Here is a 9,025-nt window from a genome sequence, read left to right as displayed (position 1 = left end):
TTTCACAGATGGCAGGAGAAAGGCCACTGGGCCCTGATGTATAGGTCTCCAAGATGACACTGTGGGGACCTCTGGAGCTCCCAGTTTCTCCATCACATCCTCCTCTATCTGTGATACTTTTCCTTCTCACCAACCCTTTGTGGATTCTATCAGTTTTCTAAAATAAAAATTAAGTCTTCACAAAAATTGATACTTTAGAATTTGATCCTGTCATGATTCACATAAAATATATTACAAATAATTTTCAAAAAAAGAATTTAATCAAAAGCTGTGTTTACTTACAGAAGTTTACAGTACTTAATAGTCTCTGTATTATTTTAATATTCTATTATTTTGGATGGTGACAAAAACTTAACCTGCTTTGTGGAAAAGTTTGAATAGAAAAAAGAGAGGCCATGCAAATTATGGCATTTAGTCCTATGACTAATTTTAATCACTAATTTCATTTCAAATTTTCTTTCTGTAATATGAACCCCTTAGTATGGTCATGTGTGATTAGAATAGAAATTCAGCTCAGTCACTTAAAAACTTTTAAGTAGTTTATTTTAAGTTTTAGAACATTACACTTATTTATGACTTAAGTCAAACACAAGAGGTTGGAATGTTCCAAAGTTAATAAAAGGCTTTTTCTTTAAAAACTAATTAATACACAAAATCAGCAGTTATAAATTATATGTTAAATCAAATAAAAGATAAGAATATCCATATAGTTAAAAATAACTGAATTGTCTGAACCTTACCCTTTATAAAATAACTAATTCGGGACTGGGGATATAGTGCAGTGCAGTGGTACAGTGCTTATGTGAGGCCCTGGGTTTTATCTCTAGTACCATAAAAAACAAAATAATACAAAAAAATTAATTCAAATCCCAAAATCCACCCTATCTTCCTTCTCCAAATTTTTATAACACACTTCCTTGCATTGCCCATGTTGTTTTAAACAGATACAAATTAATTGTAACTTAAACTAGTCAATAAATTCCATCAAAGAAAGAGACTTTACAGTATCTAGCACTTCACATTAAATATAATGAACACATGTATTTTTTGGCAAACATCTCTTCACAACTCAGTTGGAGTGATAAGGATGATATGTATTGATGGTAGTATGTGGAATCCAGGAAACTAAGATATATGTATATTACACATACAGAATCAACATTTAATAAGTTGCTGCACAAAGGGAGTAATATAGCTTTAATCTGAATGCAAAACTACAGCACAATTCTCAATAGCACAGTATTTAAATGGAAAAATACACACACTTTATTGCAACCAAAGATTAAGTAGCAACTGTAAACACTAGTCTATTTAATATTGTCAGAATTTATAAGTAAAGAATAATCCAGAAAGAACATGCTAAAGATGGTAATTCAAAGGCAAATCTTCATATTGTGTTCCTGCTCATTGCAATGATGATCTTCAAAAACCTTTGTTACCTCTTCTATCTTCATTTGCATCATGCCTACAGGAGGAAAATTCACACAATCATTAACCTGAGGTCAAAATATTTCAGGAACCTAAAAACACATCCTCCCCTCAATGATGATAACACCTTACATATCATTTTTAATGGTTTTAAGTTGTAGAAAATACACAAAGGGAAAAAGCATTCATCTGTTAAGAATCTACAAAAACAGTGAACCAGACTCTTCTTTATCTACTCTCCCTAGTTTTCAGGCAAATAACAGAGCATTGTATTTTGTTGGAGACGTGTTACCTGGTTTACTTTTTCTCAGTGCAGCCTAAAAGTACCAGTGGTGGTAATTAAATTGAGGGTATAGATTGTGATGAGTCTAGGCTACCTATAATAAATGAGTACACTGACTATATTTACATTCTATTCCTTTCTAATAGTTTATTTAACTCTCTGGTTCTTAAGTTTGCTCAGAGGCAGTACACCACAAAACGTCATTAATATTACCATAAAAACAGTACTTTCTGCCAGTAAAAATAAGCTGTTGAAATAAGTATGATAATCTGAGTTTTTCCTACTAACATGCCCAAGTAAACTTGGTCATTTGTTTTAGTGCTCATTAATGCTTAATAATGAGAAGCAATAACTAGCACCCGAGAAACAAGAAAAATTGTACAGAACAAAAACTAAAAAATATAAGTAACAAACTTTCAATTTTCAGCTAATTGGAACACCCCTAAGGTTTATTCAGCTTTTAGAGTATAATAATCTCACCCTATCTTATAGTATATGGAGATTCTACAAGATGACACTTGAAGAACAAGTTATTTAAATGATGGTTGTCTACTAAAAGGCTAGAAAAGTGTATGCGGAGCCTGGCAAAGTAAATCCCCCATTTGTAGTAATAACTAACTACAGGATGCAAATGTCCCCCCCAAATAATGTTTTTAATGTGATGGAAGTACAAATGAGCACTACAACAAACCATTAACTTGAGATCAGAAATGTCAACTTAAGCACAATCTACTAATTTGCTGATTGATCATACTAAATGCAAAGGAATGCATTTATAACAATCTTAAAAAATCAATAAAATGTGAAGAAACACAAGTCAGCATTATTCAAAGAACCTTATTTTAAAGTTTGTCGTGTCTTCTAACTGAATTCCAAGCACTATTTCTGTATTAACATACTTTTAAATTTTTTAGGAATTCATTCTTTAAGGGCAAAAAGTGCACCAAGGCACTTACTGCCCAGAGTTCTGGCCCCTAAACAAGTATAAATGATTGGTTTCTATCAGTGTATTAAATGATATCTCACATTAGAAGTAAAATGCTAGTAGTAGTCAAAATTGGGGGGAGGAATATGCCATATAAATTCTGACACTACTAAAAATACTGGACAGTATGAAAATGAGAAAACAATTCCATTCATATTAAACAAAATATGGTGTATGTTCATACAATGAACACACCAATGCCCAGGAATGAAGCACAGAAACGTGTTACATGAATGAATCTTAAAAACATCACAACATCACCCTAAATGGAAGAAGTCAGACATGATAGGCCACATATAATGATTCCATTTCTATACACTCTCCAGAAAAGGCAAATCTACAAAGACAGAAAGTAGATTAGTAATTTCCTGGGATTTGGGATAGGACCGAAGAATAACTGCAAACAGGCAAAAAGAAATTTGGGTGTAATGGATCTATTCTAATATTGCATTGGATGATGTTTGTACAACTCTATAGCCTTAGCTAAATGGTTAATGGTTCAGATGATTTGTGTGTTCAAAATATTTTTTAAAAATGATTTATTATCCCTCAAAATATTCTGGTGAAAATGCTTCCAGTAAGTCTCATTCTGACTTAGAGACAGGTTTTCCTTCAACTTAGCCTACTTGCAAATATTTTAGATAACAATTCAGAGACTTTCATAGAAGGTGAATAAGAGATTTTGTCATTAAATCCAAACACAGCTTTCTGTTGCAATTAATATTATTTTCAAGTTTTAAGTTACATATATACATATTATTAAATAATAATAATTCACTGTCAGAGTGAAAACTGTATTCCCATAAGAATTGCTATAGTATATCTATTTCTCCTAGAAAAATAACTGGAGCAGTAGGAGAAAAAAAATATGCTAACAGAAAAATGGTCAACATATACAAGTAGACAATTCATAAAGTGATGCATGAACTGTTTATAAATATTTTTAAAATATTCAACATCATTATTAACCAGAAGGATGCAAATTAAACCAGAGAAATATTATTTTAATGTATCAATTTGGCAAGGAATGATGATGATGATAGTGGTGGTGGTGGTGATTACAGAAGTAGTACTTCAAGGAATGCAGAAAATGGGTACCCTAATGAATTGCTGGTGAAAATATAAATTAGTACAACTTACCTGAAAGAAAATATATATCAAAAGGCTTTAAAACAGACAGAACTTCTGATTCAGCATCTTCTAAGAAGAGTATATACATCAAGTAATCATAGATGTACCTTAATATTTACCAATTGCTAGGTTTACTGCAGCACAATTTAAAATAAGAAAAACAAGTTGGAAACATTAACCAATACTTGAAAATGGACTGCTAATTTAAAAAAACTATGACATATCCATATAATGGAATATTTAGCAGTTATTAAATGAAAATATTTAGTAACAGAAAGATATTCACATACACATGTCTGTCAACTTTGTATCTCTTCATCAAAAGCTGAGTATAGTATGCTGTGTACATAAACTGGAAAAAAATAAATTGAAAACATATATTGGACCCCAAGCTCATGCCAAAAATGCTAAATTCTGACAATACACAAATAATTAAGGCATAATATTTATGTATAAGTTCATATTCCAGTACACTGACTTATAAATAAATAACTGTAATATTGCATGGTAGGTATTGACTATATAGTACATAGAACACAGTATGGATATACAACCATTATAATGATGAGTTAAGGAAGGCTTCATAGAAGAGACAGCTCTTAAACTACATCTTGACATGGGGAGATCTACCAAGCAGACAATGATGGGATGAGGTACTCCAGGCAGAAGAAACTGATCATCCAAAAATAAGTGAGGAAATAACGTTAGGTTTTTTCAAAACCATTAACGCTTCTTAAAAACATAGTGCTGCAAACAAAAGATAAGACTGAAGAAATGGGGCGGGGGGACAGATTATACAGGATACTTTCTATATTTAAAATGGGATAATCAGAACTACAGAGGCTTTAATAAGAGATGATGAGAACAAGTTTTATTTTTATGAGAATCTCTCTGATTGCATTGTGAAAGTGAATTGAAGTGGGGCAAGATGGGGGAAGAAGACCCCCATCTCAATTGCTCATTCTAATATACCTGTGAAAAAGGAAAAGACGAAAAGCTTAAAATTGTAAGGACAAAAACAAGGAGAAAACAAACTTCAAAAATTGCAACTGGATTTATACTACAGAACCTTAGAAAGGACATGAAATTAGTAGAACTAGGTAATTCAAAGTAGCACTGAACGTAGATCTAACAACCATATTATAAATGATTAAGAAATCGACCCCTCCTCTCCTCCACATCCTATATCTGGATTGTTGTCTCTATCCAGGTTCTGCAGATGATTTTTCCTTGAAGAGGATGAACTAGATAAGCTCTGGATCACAGAACAGACAGAGCTGAGGGTAAGGATTCTGTACCAAACCTAAGGATTAAATAAAAGTTTATAAGGGATTAAGTAAAAGCCTACAAACCAAACATGGACCTTCCAGTTCCTTCAGTGTTCCAAGAACACTGGCTTAACATTATTCTTATTAATCTCTAGCCAGGAGCAGGAGGATTCTTTTCCAGAGAATTTGACCAGTTAAACAGAAAAATCCCAACCATAATGGTTAGAGGTCCCCCAGTGAAAAAATCTAGTCAAATTATTCTTTTTTTTTTATTGCACAGGGATTTGAACTCAGGGCCTCACACTTGCTAGGCAGGCACACTTTCTAGACTTGAGCCACTCCACCAGCCCTTTTTTGGGGTGGGTTTTTTTGAGATAGGGTCTCATGAACTACTTGCCTAGGGCTGGCTTCCAATGGTGATCCTGCTTATCTCTGCCCCCCTGAGTAGCTAGGATTACAGCCCTTAGCCACTGGCGCCCAGCTACAAATTATTCTTACAGTAAATTAACAAACACACCTACAAAACTTTTTAGTATATCTTTTTTGAATGTAAATGGACAACCAAGAATCACCAGCCATTTGAAGAAAGCCTCTCAGGATAAGAAAGACTAAAATAAAATATAAAAAAAGGTAAAGAAATGATCTAAGAAGAATAAAATATTTTTGAAAAAAATCATTAATACCCTCAGAGAGGATATTGAGTTCATAAGAACAGAATGCTATTAAAAATGTACATACACATCACAGAACAACACAAGCTCCTGCAAAATAAAAATTATGGTAGAAAGCAAAGATCAATAGAAAGACTGGAAGAAAAGTTGAGTATATATCCCACAAATATATGTACATCAGCTCAGAGCATCAAGCATTAACACAGAGAAAAAAATTAATGGAAACCTAATTTAAGAAAATATCCTCCAACAGAAAGAAATAAGTTTCTTGACTTACTAATACCAGGCTCAGTGGATGAAACAGATCCAAATCAAAGCACATCATTTGAAATTTAAGTATTCTAAGGAGGAGCTTAAAATTTTCCATAGGGGAAAAAAAAGTGAAGAGGTCAAAATAATTAAAGGATCCAGAGACTAGAACCTGCCAGCAGACAGGTTACAAAGGAGCCCACACTGTCCTCTCCTCACACTACCTTCCTTCTGGTTATTAGGGAACACCGCAAAGGAAAACAGAAAGTAAACTAACAAACTCCTTGTAACTCACATCTGAAATGGCCAAAGGAAAAAACCTGTCAGCATATACGAACATGAGCTATAGCACTCACAAATGGCAACCTCTTTTTCATTAATTAAAAAAAATTTTTTTGGTTTTGGCTTTGTTATTATTCCTTTTTATTCTGTTCACTTTTCTATATGGACTTTTAAAACCAGACCAATTGCTTTAAATATTCATATTTAAATTTTATTCTATTTTTATATAATTTTTTTCTCTTTAGTTTCCTTTTATAGTACTCACTTCTCCATTTAAGTTTTTAATATCTAATTTCTTTGGTCTCTTTAGCCTGGTTTTAATTTTTTTTCCTTCTTTCAATCATTGTTTGTGGTACTGGGGTTTGAACTCAGTGCTTTGTGCATGCAAGGAAGGTGCTCTAAGGCTTGAGCTACATTTCCAGCCCTTTTGCACTTGTTATTTCGGAAATAAGATCTCATTTTTTGCCCAGGCCGGCCTGGACCAAGATCCTCCTATTTTAAGCTTTTCACCTACCTAGGATGTTAGGCACATGCCACCACATCCACCTTTTTACCATTGAAATGGGGATCTTCAAACTTTTTTTCCTGGGGCTGGCCTGGACCTGCAATCCTCCTGATCTCAGCCTCCTGCATAGCTTGGGATGACAGGCACCTACCACTGCACCCAAGGATTGGTTGAGATGGGGTCTCAAGAACTTTTTGTCCAGGCTGGCCTGGAACCTTGATCCTCCCAATCTCAGCCTCTCAAGTAGCACAGATTACAGGCATCAGCCACTAGTGTGAGGCTTCCTTCTTTCAATCTTTGATTTGGCTCTCCCCATAGGACCCAGGTTGGCCTGAGGCTTCAGGTCCATCTGCTTCTGCCTATCGGGTGCAGGGATTATACACATGAGCCACAACAACATTTTATTATTAAATTTTAACAATTTTTAAAAATTTATTTTATTTTTATTAGCATATTATTGCTGTACTGGGGGTACATTGTGACATTTACAAAAGTGCTTACAATATATCTTAAATTTACCCCTCCATCATTCTTCTTTATTTCCCCTCCCCTCTTTTTAGAACAGTTTCAACAAGTCTCATTTTTCCATTTTCATAAGTACATAATATTTCCATCATATTCACTCTCCTTCACCTTTATATCCTCTCCCCTCCCACTGGTACCAACCCCCAGACAGGACCTGTTTTACCTTCCTGTCCTTTGTTTTTGAAAAAAGAGGCATTTTTGTTTAAGATATCTATACAGGCAGTTTCATTATGACATTTCCATGTGTATCTATAATATATCTCAAATTGGTTCATCCCCTCTATTTTTCTCCTTGCTACCTTAGTCCCTTCTTATGGTGATTTCAACAGGTTTAAATATTGTAAATTCTTGTATAGAAAGTACATCAACCATATTCACCTTTTTTATTTCCTTTTTTTACCCTCCCCCTCCTGGTAATTGTCCTCCCCTTAATGTGACCTCTTTTTCATTCTTGTCCTTTGTTGTTTAGGTCTCTTCACTGGTCAGCGGGATTTTTGCCTTGATACTATACCTGTACATGCATTGTGCTTAAGTCAATCCTAACTCTCCTCCACTGCACGTCCTCACCCTTTCTCCCTCTTATCCTGTGTTGTTTAACAGTTTTCAGTATGTTTCGTTTCTCTTGTTCCTACACAGATGTGTTGTATTTTATTATTATTCACTATCTTTCAAAAAAACACATGAAGAAATGCTTGACATCCCTGGCCATAAAGGAAATGCAAATCAAAACCATGTTAAGATTCTACCTCACTTCTGTTAGAATGGCTACAACCATCAAGAGCAAAACCAACAGATGGTGAGGATATGGAAAAAGGAACCCTTATATGCTGTTTTTGGGAATGCAAATTAGTACAACCACTATGGAAAACAGTATAGAGGCTCTTCAAAAAACTAAAAATGGAACAGCTACATGATCCAGCAATTCTACTCTAAGGGATATACCCGAAGGAATGAAAGTCAGGTTACAATAAAGACACTTGCACACCCATGTTTACTGAAGTATTATTCACAATAGCCAAGTTATGGAAGCTGCCAAGATACCCCACACTGATGAATGGATTAAGAAAATGTATTTACAATAGAGACACCTGTACACTGATGTTCATTGCAGCACTATTCACAATAGTCAAGCTTTCAAAACAACCCAGGTGCCCTACAACTGATGAATGGATCAAGAAAACATGGTATATATGCACAATGGTATTACTCAGTCATAAGAAATAATGACATGGGGTTTGAAGGTAAATGGATACAGTTGGAGGACATCATGTTAAGTGAAGTAAGCCAGGCTCAGAAACACAAAGACCACGTGATTTCTCTCATATGTGGAAAACAGATCCAAAGATAAACATATACATAAAAACAAGCACAATCATATATACAAACTCAGATGTAAAACATGTTTGTAATAGTGGAAACTACTCTATGGAACTCAGGGAAAGAGGCAAAGGAAAAGAGAAATTGATAGAGCATCAATAATATTACATAACATAAGATGTGGAGGTAGGGGATATAAGGATATCTATTGAAAGCTTTTGAAAAATGGGGGAGTGGGAGGCAAAGGGGTAAGGAAGAGTAATGGAAGGGTTTGAATGGACTAAAGTGAAGTACACCCACAGTGAACATACACTGAGACACCCCTTTTAACATCAACTTAAATATTAACAGCAAAAACCAGAACTGTAAAATTGGTACAGT

At 34.3% G+C, this 9,025-nt stretch overlaps 1 protein-coding gene across 2 annotated transcripts in view; it reads right to left on the bottom strand.

Annotated features, from left to right (window-relative positions):
* Positions 1-526: 526 nt before the first annotated feature.
* The window catches only part of Nup62cl (nucleoporin 62 C-terminal like), a 104,582-nt gene continuing 96,083 nt past the window's right edge, over positions 527-9,025 (bottom strand). For both annotated transcript variants that reach the window (XM_074062533.1, XM_074062534.1), the window contains exon 6: positions 527-1,465. The gene's annotated coding sequence lies outside the window, so the exon portion shown is untranslated. The remainder of the gene's footprint in view (positions 1,466-9,025) is intronic.

This window comes from Castor canadensis, chromosome X (assembly GCF_047511655.1).
Source record: "Castor canadensis chromosome X, mCasCan1.hap1v2, whole genome shotgun sequence".
Classification (NCBI taxonomy): domain Eukaryota; kingdom Metazoa; phylum Chordata; class Mammalia; order Rodentia; family Castoridae; genus Castor; species Castor canadensis.
Note: the sequence above shows the minus strand (reverse complement) of the source record. Positions and strands in the feature narration are given on the sequence as shown.